General features: G+C 38.1%; 1 protein-coding gene and 1 pseudogene across 1 annotated transcript in view; one reads left to right on the forward strand and one right to left on the reverse strand.

Annotated features, from left to right (window-relative positions):
* CAMKMT (calmodulin-lysine N-methyltransferase) overlaps positions 1 to 16,286 on the forward strand; it is a 368,333-nt gene that overhangs the window by 118,615 nt on the left and 233,432 nt on the right. The window lies entirely within an intron of this gene.
* On the reverse strand, positions 5,015 to 5,406 carry LOC121164857 (annotated as a pseudogene).

The following is a 16,286-nucleotide window of genomic DNA, read 5'->3' on the forward strand; positions in this document are numbered from 1 at the left end:
TCCAATAAGGGATGTTAGACATCCTAGGTGGCAGTTTAACTTCGTGGTCACAGTCCTGTCCCTTTCATGTATATTTTAGAGTAACAGTAGCATTTTCTGCCTTAGACCAAAACAGCGTTTGGAGCTCATCCTTATAAACAACTTATAACCATATGCCTTTGTAGGCACTCAGTGGATAGTAGGCAATGATGAGAGATGAAATCCTTGCTTTTAAGCTGTGTCTATAAAATTAATCTCAGATGGTTTTCTGTGTTTCCAAGGAAAGAGGATTTTGAATGGTCTCACTCTGTCAATGGTGTCCCAGTTAGGGCTTGGAAAATTATGTCTTAAAGGAATAATAATAAACTGAGCTAATGTATGTGTGCCTATAGCATGCAGAGGCTCTGGTACAATGATGTAAGTGAGAGCCTTTGGTGCTCCTAGAAGTGTCATTTGTTGCCATTATTAGTGCAGCAGTGAATTTACAAATTCAGTTTCAGTGTCTGGCAGAAAGAGTTAAATCTACATTTATTAATCACAGTCCCAGAGTATTTGTTGTGATTCTTTTGTTTAAAATGAGACAAATATATTGGTAAAAGGTAAATATAATCTTTTTTCTTTTTTATTAATTTTATTTCTTTTTATTATTATCATTTTATGATAAGGTTCCATAGGCCTTGGAATTTCCCTTATCTGCTCCCCAATTCCCTTCCATCTTCCTGGGTTCCCCTATAACATTACTCTAGTATAATTCTTCATGCACAATCGTATGTCCATCATTGTGGGCATGGACAATGGCAGAGAACCCAGCACCCTATTGTCAAAATATAGTAAATAGTTTCATTGGGAGTCCATTTTGGATCTAGAAGTAGAGATACATATCACATTATATCCTCATATCTAGATATGATAGTCTCCATTACACAGTTACTATAATCCCCTTAAATGAAAAGCCACAGTACAACATCAACAACCGTAATCTTAAAAGCAATGAAGTGCATTAGAAAGCTGATTTCATACGTCACCAAACATTATACTTTTAAATCCTGTTGGTTGATGGGATATCTTACCTCCATGAATATTGGGCGTGTAGACAGATAAATAAATGTCTCTGTTTTGCTGGAAATACTTTCTTTTTCATTATAAAAATAAATAGTATGGTTTGGGACGGTACCCATTTAGCAGAAATGGAAAAGGAAATGATGTGGTACTATGTAAGGATGGGGACAGAGTATTTGGGTAAGGAAATTAAAAAGTGGTTCTGTATAGTTTTGTGTGTGGCAGGTTGAATTCGGGAATTCATCTTTCATATATAATTCTTTGGCTGCATTTTTTTTTCCATATAGACCAAACAATATGTATGATGTAGTATAGTATATACTGGGGAGTGTAGAATATATATATAATATAGACATATATAGTATAGACATATAGTACAGACATACGTGTTTTCCTGTGGAAAAATTATCTGGGGGCCAGCACTGTGGCATAGTGGGCTAAGCAGTTCTCCTGTGATACTAGCATCCCATATGGACTCTGGTTTCAGTTCTGGCTGCTCCACTTCTCATCCGGCAACCTGCTAATGTACCTGGGAAGGCAATGAAAGATGAGCCAAGTTCTTTGGGCCCCTTGCACTCACATGGGAGACCTGGAAGAAGCTCCTGGTTTTTGCCTATCCCAGCTGCAACCATCAAGGCATTTGAGGAGTGATAGTGTGAAAGGAGGACTCCCTCTGACCTCTCCCCTTCCCCCACCATTCTTTTTCAATATAACTTTGCCTTTCAAACAAATAAAATAAATCTTTAAAAAGTTAGTGGTAAAATAGGCACCTATATGTGGAAAAGAGTAGGATTGAGTTGAATGTTACACTGGAATAATATTGAGCATGTAAAGTCATTCTTAGGCAGAGAGCCTGAAATACAGACATGAGGGATTGTGGAGTGTTGTGAGGATGCAGTATAAGACTATTATGCTTAGAAACAGAAGTAAAAGAAACTGTTTATTATGGGCCTGGTACAAAGGCTTAGGTGATTAATCTTCCCCTTACAAGCACCAGGATCCCATAGGGGCACCTGTCTATGTCCCAGCTGCTCCACTGCTCATCCAGCTCCTTGCCTGTGGCCTGGGGAAGCAGAGGAGGACAGCCCAAAGTCTTGGGACCCTGCATCCATGTAGGAAACTTGTAAGAAACTCTTGGCTGCTGGCTTTAGATTGGCTTAGCTCTGGTGGTTGTGGTCATTTGGTGAAAGATCTTTGTGTATGTGCTTTTCTCTGTAAATGTGCCTTTCCAATAAAAATAGGTAAATTAAAAAAAAAAAGGAAAGGAAAGAAGCCATTTCTTAGTTAACAGAGTAGCCTGATTAGTCCGCTTGCTAAACCACACATCTGAACCTGCCTCCATACACATGGACAGAAACACACAAATACACATATTGTATATAAGGTTAAGATCTGTGTAGCTAAATATATTCATTCCCATCACTTAAGAGATGCTTTCTATTTTGTTACGTTTCTTTGGCAGAAGCTAGCAGTTCTGTAAGCAGTGCTTCTGAAGATAAAATCCTATAATTCAAGAAATTGGCTTTTTCAACTAAAAAACTGCTACCTTGGGCAAAGCTAGACCAACTGTGAGGGGTCTGTTTTCTTAAGACCTGGAAAGCTGTTCTGTTTGCTAAACAAAAGAATTGTTGATTTCAGTGATTTAATTCCCCTTTTGGCTAAAGACTGCTGAATGAAAACAGTGCTTATTTGGGAAGGAATCTGTTGCTAAGGCAACTGATATCTCCTTAATTATTGGCCAATATTCCCATATGAGATTGGTCTCTTTTGATTGTTGGAAATAACTAAATTATCCTGAGCAGTTTAAAGTCTTGCATTTGGTGGTGGTGATGGGGGATGGGAAAGGTTTTTCTCTTCAAATGTATAATCAGGTGTCTCTGGGTCAGCAGAGTGAAGATACTGTGTTTGTGGGAATACAAATATAGGTAACCACATAATATTTGCAAAATCTTCCCTCATTGTTAGAGATCTTATTACTTAAGATCAGTTGCAGTTCTCGGATTAATGACTCATGTTTAGTCTTTTTTTAAATTGAATTCTCTGATACCTCTAAAATTTATGTTTAATCTGTCTTTTATGCTTGGGAATTGACAGATGTAAGGAAAAACTATAAATACTATTTGAGTAATTATGCTAATGAGGACTGTGTGCAGCTGTTCCTATGAAGTTCTCTTCTTGAATATTTCCAGTGGCGCATATGCTGACCTTGGAAAGTGACCTCTTCCTGCCAATTACTTTGTAGGATCATGTTGGAGACCTATGGTTTCTTGTCTTTTGGCAGTGTAGTTGAAAAGATGAAAATTAATTGTTGCTTTGAATATAGTTAGGCTCAAGTTCTAACTATCCCTATCATGCTTATGTCGTAATTGCTCTCTAGCTTGAAGAACTTACTATGAAATCAATGTAATTTGTACAGAATGGGAGTTTGTAATTTTATTGTATGTCTTTTAAATACTTATTGCGGATTATGGAGATCACGCATTATCATATATCCTTACAACAAAGTGGGAACTCTTGTTCTCTGGCACTTATCTTCTGACAAGTCTAGTAAGTATTGATGAAATTCTTCTGATACTTGGGGTGTCTCAGATCTTGCAGTTGAGTGAACATGAGGTTCTGCAATCTGACTTTTTGTGATTTCCCTGCTGTGGAACCAAGTGGTTTTTTCAGGAGTCTCGCATGAAAGGATACTAAGTAAAATCTGTTTTGTGATACTTTTTGATGGTTACAGTTCTTACTGAGGATTACTCTTTTCATGTATCATTCATAGGGAGGACATTTACTTTACACTTAAGATTGAATTGAATATAAAAATAACTTTGTTCTATGTACTGGAACAATACTTGAGTTGGATTTCATGTACATGCTTATCAGATAATCTAACCTCATGGAATTTCACTCAAGAAGTAAATACAAGTAAGATTCATCTGGTGAAAATATTAAAATACATGAACAGGGACAGTAACCTGAAACTGTTGACTAAAACATAAGCAGAGTGACAAGGAATATAAGTTGGAAGTGGTTACCAGCCCTCCATGTCTTTTCAAAATCACTAGTCTAGTTCTGAAGTGTGGAATTTGTGCTATGGGCTGAAATTCTTCCATCTCAGAAACATCCAGTTAAATCTATGACACATTTGAATCGGCTTTTTTATTTTAAAAGAATTGAACTATCACATGTTGTTCTGTTTATTTTTCAATCCTATGTTATTTATAAAATTTTCAGAGATTTTAGTTTGAGCTATCTAGTTTATGAGATTACTTTTCCTAGATTACTGTTAGAAAAAAAATAAAAATATTGTACAGGTCTGTGAGCCCCGGGTATGGGGGATCCAGCAGGGCCTGGCTCACCTCACCCAGTTCTTTGGGCCCACCTGTGAGAACTGGGCCCCCTTAGTGGAAAAGACAGAGTAATAGATGGCAAGCCCCAAAGCACATAGAAGATATGACAGTCCATTGGGGCCTGCAGAGGACGTCTGATAGCACAGCAGAAAGAGATTGGAACAAATTGGAAGGCAGCTATGCTCACCACTGTACCACCAAATGCGACTGGAACAAATTCGACAACTCTCCCAGCCAAACGATGATAGCAAATATCTGGGTGAATAGAGACTCTAAGGTAGACTGTGACCAAATGGCCTTTAGAAGTGTTTCCTCATCCCTGGATTGGTGAGGTTGACGTTTCAGAACTATTGAAACCACCTTGTCAGAACCCTTGGCGCATGCTCCACATCAGGACCCTGGGTTGATATTGGGTGGCAGTTCTTCATCCTTGGTACTGAGGCAGTGGGAGGGTGCATATGCTTTTCCCCTTATCTCCACCCTCTCCCCAGAAGCAGGAAGAAGAAATAGAAAACTTGGAAACAATGATTGCACCCACTTTTCCCTAAGCTTTGATCCTTCCTACCCTAATCAACTATGTTAGCATCGTCTAAAAAAAATTTTTTTTAGCATCTGAGAGAGAAATTTATTTTTGACATATTTTATTCAGATAACGGTTTCAACACACATGGTCCAAAACTATACAAATAATACATCAGATGTTAAAGATTGATCTTTAAACATTATAGCCAACGATGCCACGCTTGCCTATGATCTCTCCAATATAAAACCACATCAACACCTCAGTGGCCACTAAGCCATTCAGCACAGCTTTGTTAACTGTGAGCTGTTTGAAGCTACCAGTCTGGGCACTGTGGATTATTTTTTTCAGGCTTTGAATCACTGTAGGGATCACAGCAGGGGTTGGAGGAACCAGCTCGGCCTTGGCATAGTGACAAAATGTGGCCAATCGTGGCTTTGAATAAGTCACAGCAGCGTTCACCAGCACCGGGACCTTCTCCGCGAGGTTTCAGATGGACTGGGCCATGGTGGTAGTCTGCAGAGTCTGTCACCCCCAAGGCTGGCTCATTTTCTAAAATTTAAAAGAAAAAAAAGGTTGAACAAAGAATTATTTTCTGGTGATTAGCTCATAAAAATTTGATGTATAGTTAACATATATTAAATTAAGTACAATATCATTCAATGTGTTTCTAACCAAAACATAGCATTTCAGAATCAAGATGGCAGAGCAGGTTAAGGACATGTTTAAACAGATGGAGAATCATTAGCCAGGGTGAAGCAGAGAGGGCACATTCCAGGAAATAGGAGAGGACAGGCCAATGGCAGAGGGGAACCTGGTGACTGACATACACGGGAAAGCAGTGAAGACAATGGTGTGTTGTTGCACTGATCAGATACCCCAGTGTCATTCAGCGAGCGAGCAATGATCTGAGCTCCGCCAGCGCCCCGAATTCCACAAGCAACCAGGTGGAAAACAGAGTTCATTGAGAGCTCAACAGGTGAACTCAGGCAAAGAACTGCCCATCCTGCTGATTTGTTTGATTCAACCAGGAGCAGAGAGAGAGCAGAAGATCCCAAATAGACAGTGTGGGAACAGGGTGGATTTCACATTCCAGACCCCCAGCAGAGCTGAATCAGGCACCATTTTATGTAAGGTGGCAAAGGCTTGGGACAGGACTGTGCATGAACTATGTCGGAAACAAGCTCATTTCTGGCTCATTGCCTGTACCGACATGATATCCTACAGATTCTACCCAAAATATGTTGGTTAGCTCCCAGACCTAACGGCCAACAGATCCAAAACTCCACTAGTGGCATATCAGGTGCCATTTTGTACAACGTGAGAAAGAGTGATATGGGCAGTAACAACAGTGAGCTGTGCATGTGCTGAGCTGGGAGAGAACTCACTTCTAGCTTAGTGCATTGCACTTGTCCTACATCAAAAATAATACTGGCTTTGGAATCCTATGGGTCAAAATGGGCCTGGGTGGCCCTCAGACCTAATGGCTAGCAGGTTCTGGCAAGATCAGCACCACCAACATCCTAGCTATATAGGGCACCTGGTGTCTCCCTAATCCTGGGAACTGCTCGAACTGGAAGTGGGAGAAAGGTTGTTACAGACAGCAGTATGGCCACAGCATAGTATCACAGGAGGTGGAGACCATTGAGCCAGGAGCTGGGGCTACAGAGATCATGGTGGAAATCTAACATAAGAACCCAGACTTGGTACTCACTGGAGGGAGTGGCAAAACTGAACTGTAGACCTGTGGATGATACAACCTGCCCTGAGGAGAAGAATCTGCTAAGCAGAAGTACAATGACCAAGAGCAAAAGAAGAGACAGAAGCATAGTGAATTTTACTGAAGACTCCCCTGCAAAGAGCAAAAGCCTTTGCTAACATCAGAGTTAACTGAGGAATACAGTGAGAAAATGGAGATACAGAATTTAAGCAAATGTCATACAGGAAATAGCAAAACTGAATCAAAATCAAGCCGAATTATTGGGAGTGAAGGATGCAATAGAGCAAATTAAAAATTCCATCCAGTGTTTCCATAATAGAATGCAGGAGGCAGAAGAAAGAATCTCAGAATTGGAAGATATTTCTTGTCACCATGGGGAAGCAATCAAAAAGCTGGAAGCCTAGCTGTGTCAAGCTAAAAAAAATGTATTGAAGAATTAAGAGACACTATTAAAAGTCCAAATTAAGAGTTCTGGAAGTTCTAGTAGGTGCAGAAAGAGAAGCTATGTTTAAATGTGATTTAATGAAATAATAAATGAAATATTCCCTGATCCTAGAGAAAGAATTGGGAAACAGAATATAGGAGGGGCACAGAACTCCCAACAGGGTTGATCAAAAGCAGTCTTCATCATGACACATGATAATCAAGTTTTCTTCAGTTGAACATAAGGAAAAGATTCTTAAATGTGCGCATGAAAAAATCAATTAACATATAAAGAAATGCCAATTATTTTCACAGGAGACCTCTCACAGGAAACTCTACAGGCCAGAAGAGAATGGAGTGACATATTCCAGATTCTAAGAGGAAGAAAATTGACGGCCCAGAATACCGTACCCAGCAAAGCTTTCCTTTGTCTTTGAAAATGAAATAAAATTCTTTCACTGTAAAGAAAAGTTAAAAGGCTATGCCTCTTCCAAACCTGCTCTACAAATGATGCTTAGAGATGTTCTCTTGGCAGAAAAGGAATAGTGCCCGCCAAAACCAAAGGGAAATGTGAAGAACACCCAAGTGAAATAGCAACAGAAGACTAAATCAATGACCAACCCATTGCTAAAATGACAGGATCAAGCTACTGCCTATTTATATTAACCCTGAATGTAATAGACTTAAACCCATCAATCTTAAATCATAGACAAGTAGATTGGATTAAAAAACCAAAATCCTTCTATTTGTTGCTTAAAGGAGATACATCTTACCTGCAAAGACCAGTGGAAACTACATTTCATGCATTTTGATGTTTTTATTTTTACTTTCGTTTCTTCAAAACTTTTTTTTCCTCATATTAAATTCTTCAATGACTCATAGATGATATGGTAGCATAATTTCTCTCAGTAAAGTTCTTGATTTTGTTTTTCATTTGTTCAAAGGCACATTAGTTATTCAGTAGCATGTTATTTAACTAAGTGGTGTTGTAAATTTCTGTTTTTCTTCCTGTTGTTGATTTTGTTTTATGGCTTTTCATTTAAGGGAATGTATAATAACTGTGTAGTGGAGACTATCATATCCAGATGGGAGGATTCAATGCAGTATGCATCTCTACTTCCAGATCAAAGATGGACTCCCAGTGAAACTGTTAAATTTATCTTGACAGTAGGAGCTGGGCTTTCTGTCCTTGTTCCGGCTCACAATGACAGACTTATGACTGCTTATGAAGAACTATACTATTAAATAATATAGGTGAAATAGGGCCCAGTGGTGTGATAGTGTAATGGATAAGGTCCTTGCCTTGAAATGCGTTGGGATCCCATATGGGCACCGGTTCCAATCCCGGCAGCTCCACTTCCCATCCAGCTTCCTGCTTATGGCCTGGGAAAGCTGTAGAGGACAGCCCAAAGCCTTGGGACCCTGCACCCGTGTGGGAGACCTGGAAAGATGTTCCTGGCTCCTGGCTTCTGATTGGCACAGCACCAGCCGTTGCGGTCACTTGGGGAGTGAATCATCGGATGGAAGATCTTCCTCTCTGTCTCTCCTCTTCTCTGTACATCTGCCTTTCAAATAAAATAAATAAATCTTTCAGAAAAATAATAATATAGGTGGAATCAGGCATTGGAGAGGGGTTATGGGAAGTGGGTATGGCAAATTCCAGAGCTTATGGAACTGTATTATAAAATAATAATAAATAATGGTAAAAATGTAGCATTTCTGTTTTTCTGATTTTTTGAAGATCAAGGATGCAGAAGGAATATGTTTTTAGTTCTTTATTATCTGTTATTGTTAAAATTATATATACATATATGCTTACATGAGAGATTTATGCTTAATGCTAGCATTCAATTTTATAATAAATAATTACTTATTTAATGTGAGTATTTTATATGCAAATCTATGATCAACCTTTGCTTCCTATGGTAGTATTTTTTTTCTTCAAGCAAAGCCTAGTGAATCCTTTGCTTAGGATCTTACTTATCTTTCTTTATAACATGTGGCATCTTTCTATTGAGAAAACATAGACACTTTATTGCTGTCATGCTGTTTCATTGTTTAGGATAGAATTGTTAACTTGTGTGTATATCCTTTAAAGAATATAAAAGAACAAAGGAAATATGGTCCATCACAGTTTTCAAAGTGCTACATATTTCTAGCAGAACTTAGAGCTGTAATTTGGAGAAGTGAGAAAATCAACTTCTAGCATGTAGGTTGGCGTATTTTTTGTTCCATATGGCCGTGTAATACATCTTTTTTGATACTTCCTCCCAGCTGGTAGAGTAACCTCTATTTGAGCTTTAGTTCAGTTAAGAGCTTGGGAAAGTGAAACACTGGATCTGCTCGGGGATTTTTATCATACAATTCAAATATCTGAATTAGGTTATACATTGGAAAATGTAGAGGCTACATATGACTTGCTCATCAAAAACCTGAGTACATACTCACATGCTGATCCTTGATGCTTTCCGACTTAACAGCATATCTCATTGTTTGAATTATTTCCAGCAAACACTGCCCTGTGCTCTTGCTCACCCTCTCGCTGATGATCCTCTTATTTGTCTTTCCTATGACATATTCTCCCTCTCCTGTTTCTTACCACCTCCCCCGAAATTTACTTTTATTGGAAAGGCAGATCAACAGAGAGAAGGAGAGACAGAGAAATATCTTCTATCTGCTGGCTCACTCTCCAAGTGGCGCCATGGTCAGAGCTGTGCCCATCAGAAGCCAGAATCCTCCTCCAGGTCTCCCATGCATGTGTAGGGCCCCAAGGCTTTGGGCCATTCTCTAGTTCTTTCCCAGGTCACAAAAGGGAAATGGACAAGAAGTGGAACTGCTGGGACATGAACCGATACTGATATGATATCCCGGCAGATGCAAGGTGAAGATTTTACCAGTAGGCTATCTCACCTGGCCCAAGGTATTTATTTTAAAAGAAGGGAGGGGGGCAGAGAAGGAAATAAAAACCCTGAAAGCAAAGCATGTGCACCTACTTTTGAGATCTAATAATTTAATCCTAGGATGTTTAACTGTACCTTAAGAAACCTGGTTTTAGAAGACAGAGGGCAAAATATTCAGGAATTGTGATCCACAATGAAGTATATTCCAGTTGTATATTCTTTGTCAATTAAATTTGAATGCTTAAATGAAAAATGATGTAATCATAGAATATGCTATTTGGAGTATAGAAGACTTTTTTTTTCTTTGTAATTTATTTATTTGAAAAAGCTAAGAGGCAGGGACGAGGGAGAAGGAAGGAAGCACTATCCAGTGGTACCCACAGCAATCCTTGGCTGGCACTTGAGCCAGTAACTAGGAATTCAGCCTAGGTTCCAGGTGAGTAACAGGAACCCAGCTTCTTGACTCATCAACCACTGCCTCCTAGGGTTTGCACTAAAGTGGAACCTCAGTTCAGGAACAGGGGCCAGGTAGCAAACCCCGATACAAGTCCGGTATGTGGGCATAGTAATCCTTGACTCAACTGCAAGGACCAAAGTTCACAATTCTTTTTTTTTTCTGTCTGTCTAATTATTTTTAGTATTTAGTGATGACTGCTCTTTAGTTCTGAACTTTATATAAATCGTTGTGGTTTTTAGCCATATATTATAAGTAAACTTTAATTAAGAAGGGAGAATTTCGATTCTGTTGATTTTTTTTCCTTCTAAAAAATGCACAAAGAAAAGCCTAGTTTGCTCACAACATATTTGGTATTTAATAAATCCTTTTTCATGTCCTGTATTTATTTTGCTAGTATAATGATAAAAAAAAATCACTTTTCAGATATGTAATTTGCACATTACTGGAACCACTTAGATTTGGTCCAGAGCAAGCATTGAAAGTAATTCAGGCCTACCTCCATTCAAAACTCTGTATATAAATGTTAATAGTTGTAGGGAGAGTGAGGGAAAGGAAAAAATAAAGAGGATATAATAGGTAAGATAGAATGTGTTTTCCCAAGATATTTGAGGCTTATTGAAAAATCAGATAATTTAATTGCATATGAAGCAACCTATTAGCAAACCAAGCTAATGTTAAGTTCCAAGAAATGTTAAAAAGTAGTAGTATCAGTCTTCAATAAGAAAAGGGAAATTACAGCCTCCTTGAGGAATCAGGGAAGTTTTAAGCTGAGCTCTGATGGACAGATAATGAGAAAGAGGATTTGTGAGAAAAAAATGTAAAAATGCTGCTATTAGAATGCTTAGCTGAAAGATAATGCAAGCAACGAACTGACAAAAAGAGGGGAAAAAGATTAGCTCCTAGATTTCCTCGTTGGTCGATGTGCAGCATCCTGAGGAGATAGGCCTCTTCTATTTCCACATGCCTGGATCCTCATGTGGACTTTTCTTTGCTGCATGGTGAGAGACCGTGAGAGAGAGAGAGAGAGAGAGAGAGGAAGAATTCTGTTCCCATTATGAAGGCTCTTTTCTCAACACCTCATCTAAACCTTATTACTTCTCAAAGATATTTCTCAAATGTCATCACATTTGAGGTGATAATTTCAATATATAAATTTGGTGAAGGGAGAACAAAAGCGTTTCAGTCTCTAACGCTGTGGAGAGCACATGTTTTTGGATCACTGCTGCTCTTGCATTGGTTCCATGCCACCTGTTCCACAGTATCCTGGGAGATGAGAGATGCTGCTCACATAACAATAGCACATAGTCCAGACTTCACGTAAGGTCTCCCCTTAGGTTCATATTGGTTCAGATTTTAGATATTTGTAAATTTTTATGATTTATGTTTAATTCATCTCAAAATCAGCTTTTTTTTTTAAGAAACTGGCTTATCTTATGATTCCATAAAAGTGAATCTTTAGTTTTAGATGAGCATAGTTTGTTGTTTGCTTTTAAATTTATTTTAAAAATTTTTAGCAGACATAAAATTGTACATATTTATGGAATATAATGTGATGTTCTTATGAATACATTATGTAATGTTCAATCAAGGTAAATATATTTTTCTTTTCAAGAATTTAACATTTCTTTATAAAGAAAGCATCCCAAACCCCACATTCTATTTTTTTCTAATTTTTTAAAAGTAGAATAGCACGCAGTACTTTAACATTGCCTAGAGTCACTCTACTGTGTAACAGAACCCTAGAATTCTCAGTCCTATCTAGTTGTAAACCAGTAGCTATCAATCTACCTTTTACTGCACATGGCTACCTATTATGTAGGGTTTTTTGTTTGTTTGTCTTTTGGCTCAGTAGTTTATTCATTTTCCTGTCCAAACATCGCACAGGGGCAGAATTGAAGTGAATTTAAAAAAAAAAAAAGCACTTGAAAGTTATTACTAAATGCACATTTTATTTTATTCTGCCCCCTTTAGATTTTTATTTTCAGCTACATTATTTTATTTGCAAAACATTGTACTAGGTTCAGGATTTACAAACTCCTCCTTAAAGAAGCAGATTGTAAATATTTAAGGCTTTATCGTTCTAGAGACTCCATTGCAATGCTGTGGGCATGGTGTGAAGGAGCCATGGACAAAACGTCGGAGGATGGCCATGGTTGTGTTCTAATAAAGATTTTTCTTTACAAAGCCAGTCTATGGGCCTGAGTTTTCCATTCCCTGCGCTAGGTGGTGAAGACTTCAAAGATAGATGGAACAAGATCTCTTTCTTTGAGGCATTTAAAGTACAATAGGGAGACAGATGAGAGATTATCTTGGTGTGTTGATAAATGCCTTGGTCAAAGTATGCCTGGGGTACTCTGAGGCACAAAGAAGGTCACTTAGCCTGTTTTGTAGATTCAAGAAAGGCTTTTTGGAGACTAAGAAGAAAGAATAGGAAATGACCAAATCAAGAGAAGGACAAGGTGAAAAGGGGCAGTGTGAGCCCTGACACTAGCTGGAGCTCGATGGTGCTGGGTACCCTTAACTGGCTAGTACTGCTAAAGTGTTGAGTAGAAATAGGATGGAAGAGTTAGAAGGACTCTTAGAACAGCCTTGAGCTATGCTCAGGAGCTCTGGATGTTAGGTGAGAAAATGTTCAGTTGAAGGGTCTCCTGGGGCATCCCAAGGGACATGTTTCGATGGGTGTTTGACTTAGATTGGGACTTAATCTTACATCTGTGGTGGTTAAAATCATGGACCCAGATGGAATTACATTAAGATTGACCAGAAAGTAGAAAACAGCCAAAGTAGGAAACAACTAGGGACATTGCCTTTTCAAACAAACAATTTTAGGGAGTAGGAAGCAGGGAGTAGTCCAACAAAGAGAAATGGGTGACAAATTACTGCACAGCATTGTTAGAGTTGTCACAAAGTGTACTTCAAACGTGAAGTTGTGATATTTCCTTCTATCTGGAAAGCCTTTCTGTAAAATATTATCTCCCAAGATTATTTTTTTTTTCTGCTATGCAACTCTGCTTTTCCAATGACGATTTAAAAGGATTTGTTTACTTTTAATTGCAAGGTAGATGTTATATAGAGAGAGGGGAGATAGAGATCTCCATTCACTTGTTCACCCACCAGATGGCCACAGTGGCCAGAACTGAGCTGATCCGCTATTGGTTTTCAACATGGTTGCAGGAGCCCAAGGACTCTTCCCTACTGCTTTCCCTGTTCACAAGCAGAGAACTGAATTGAAAATGGAGCATCTAGGCGTGGAGTGATAGCTTAGCAGCTAAAGTCCTCGCCTCGCACACCTGGGATCCCATTTGGGCGCCGGTTCTAATCCACTCGGCTCTGAAACTGCCCCTGGCTGCGGATCAGCTCAGCTCCAGTTTTTGCAGCCACTTGGGGAGTGAATCAATGGATGGAAGATCTTCCTCTCTGTCTCTTCCCCCCTCTGTATATCTGACTTTCCAATAAAAAATAAAATAAACATTAAAAATAAAAAGAAAGAAGACATGAATAACAGCAAGAAGGTTATCCTAGTCATCTTGAACCCAGCCTACTTGGAGGAGCTGACTTAAGCAAAGTGTGGATATAGCTATTTTGGATACTTTCTACTTATGTAGAAATCTATTCCAAGCCTTAAAGAAATTATTTTGGTTATGATTTTGTGTATTGTTATCTGTTCATATCTTTTGCTTATTTTCCAATTGAATTCTTTGATTTTCTTACCATTGAGGTTGAGAATTTTTAAATATGTTTTACATATAAGTCCTTTATGAAAAATGCTATTTAGAAATATTTTTTCCAATCTTTTCCTTTTTTTAATAGGGTTCTTTTTAAAAGACTTATTTATTTTTATTGCAAAGTCATATATATATAGAGAGAGAGGAGGAGAGACAGAGAGGAAGATCTTCCATCTGGTGATTCACTCCCCAAGTGAGCACAACAGCTGGAGCTATGCCAATCAGAAGCCAGGATCCAAGAACCTCCTCCAGGTCTCCCACGTGGGTACAGGGTCCCAAGGCTTTGGCCATCCTTGACTGCTTTGTCAGGCTACAAGCAATGAGATTGGTCTTCAACATGGTTGCAGGAGCCCAAGGACCATTCCCTATTGCTCTCCCTGTTCACAAGCAGAGAACTGAATTGAAAATGGAGCATCTAGGCGTGGAGTGATAGCCTAGCAGCTGAAGTTCTCACCTCACACACCTGGGATCCCATATGGGCGCTGGTTCTAATCCACTCAGATGGGAAGCTGGGCCTCCAGGATTAGAACCAGCGCCTATATGGGATCCTGGAGCATTAAAGACAAGAACTTTAGCTGCTAGGCCACTGTGCCAGGCCCAATAGGGTTTTGTTTTTTTTTTTTAATTGAGCAAAGTCTTTTTAAGTTTTGATGAAATCCATTTTATCTGTTTTTGTTTAGAATTATGTTTTTGGTATTAAGTCTGATATTTCTTCATTTAGTCCTAAATCTTGAATTTTTTTTCTATTGTTTTTCTCTAAAAATTTTGCGTTTTACATTGTCTATGATCCAGTGTGAATTCATTTTTTTTATAGGGTATGAGGTTTTGCTTGATATTCTTTTTTTTTTTTTTTTTTGGCTGATGGATATCCAATTGCTCCATTCCTTAAGTTTTAAATATAGTTACTTTTAAATGTCAGCCTGTCTCCATTAAATTAAGAGACACAAGGAGTTTTAATCTGTGCTCTTCCAAGGAACAAGGGAGTCAAATGACTAATAGTTAAGTGTTAGGGATATGAATGTGAAAAAAAAAATTGAATAAGGGAAGTTGAAAATCAAGGAGAAAGAATTTAAAACTGTGATCTTGTATATACCTCATAACTTGTGCAGGTTATACATGTTTTATCAGATGATTCTCACTCCTTCTGGACTGTGTGATATAAAGAAAATGATCTCTTGTATGAGACAATTATCAGTGATTTTCATTTTTTGACTTAAGTAATTATTTTTCTCATTTGCTCCTGATTATACTTGATTTTGAACATTTAAGGATGTTGATCATTGATTTTTAAAGTCAATATCTGTATGTTTTTATCTTTGTTATCTGTGGGGATTAGTATGTTAAAATCCTGATTGGGAGGGGTGAACTTTTGGCACAGTGGCTTAGGTTACTCACATTGAAGTACTTGATGTGAGCTTTAGCTGCTCCATTTCTGGTCTAGCCTGCTGTTAATCTGCATTCTGTGGGCCAGTAGAGGATGGGTCAAGTCACTTACATGGAAAACCCAGGCGGAATTAAGGACTCCTGTGTTTCGCCCAGCTCGGCAGGCATGTGGGGAGTGAACCAGATGATGATGTTTCTCTATCACTGCCATTCAAATTAAGTGATAGTAAGCAAATTATTCTTAAAAATCCTGGTTATGAACTTGTGAGAAATAAACTCCATTCCTCACTGTAGGGGAACTGTATAAATATGGATATACACAAACATAGAATTTTCACACTGATAATGAATGGTTAGATATTTCTCATAGTATAAACATAGTTTGTGAAATATATCTCCTTATACCAAATTGGATTTTTGTAATAAATCTGCTCTACTGACTAATTTTCTTCCAAAATTATCTCTGTTTAAACCATTTTTGCTTTTTGTCATATTTCAAAATGTGTTAGCTAGTATTACTTTAAATAATCAAGGTATCATTTTTATCTTGCAAATTTATGCTGATCAAAAAATCTTCAAATTTGAAATGTTTATAAAAATGACTGTGTGACAGAATGGCATACATACTCTTTATAATGTTTTAATTTTAAAAGCTCACAAGGCATTTAAAAAGGGGGCACATCCAAAAAAATGGATTATGTTCAATTTTATTTACCTGTTCTTTTGGAATTTGCAAAATTTGTTCACTCTCTTTTCTCTTTCCTTCTTTAAAATTTGAG

The sequence above is a fragment of the Ochotona curzoniae genome, unplaced genomic scaffold (genome assembly GCF_017591425.1).
Source record: "Ochotona curzoniae isolate NIBS_2020 unplaced genomic scaffold, NIBS_Ocur_1.0 contig_883, whole genome shotgun sequence".
Lineage (NCBI taxonomy): Eukaryota > Metazoa > Chordata > Mammalia > Lagomorpha > Ochotonidae > Ochotona > Ochotona curzoniae.